This window comes from Lolium rigidum, chromosome 7, assembly GCF_022539505.1.
Source record: "Lolium rigidum isolate FL_2022 chromosome 7, APGP_CSIRO_Lrig_0.1, whole genome shotgun sequence".
Taxonomy (NCBI): domain Eukaryota; kingdom Viridiplantae; phylum Streptophyta; class Magnoliopsida; order Poales; family Poaceae; genus Lolium; species Lolium rigidum.
The window spans coordinates 100,620,779-100,621,355 of NC_061514.1; positions in this window are offsets into that span (position 1 = coordinate 100,620,779).

Sequence of the window (577 nt, forward strand, 5' to 3'; positions counted from 1 at the left end):
GACTTGGACACCAATACTTGGGATCCACCTATATAATGAGGGGCCAAGGGAGGGGGCCGGCCACCCCAAGACCATAAGCTGGCCGCCCCCCATAGAGTGGCCGGCCACCCCTCCCAAACCCTAGCCAAGCTCCTCTCCTCCATATTGCCCGCATAGCTTAGCGAAGCTCCGCCGGACTTCTACACCGCCACCGACACCACGCCGTCGTGCTGTCGGATTCAAGAGGAGCTACTACTTCCGCTGCCCGCTGGAACGGGGAGGTGGACGTCGTCTTCATCAACAACCGAACGTGTGACCGAGTACGGAGGTGCTGCCCGTTCGTGGCGCCGGAACCGATCGTGATCAAGATCTTCTACGCGCTTTTGCAAGCGGCAAGTGATCGTCTACCGCAGCAACAAGAGCCTCATCTTGTAGGCTTTGGAATCTCTTCAAGGGTGAGACTCGATACCCCTCGTTGCTACCGTCTTCTAGATTGCATCTTGGCTTGGATTGCGTGTTCGCGGTAGGAAAATTTTTGTTTTCTATGCAACGTTATCCTACATTAAGTAGGCGGAAGGGCAAGTCAGGAGGGGGCACA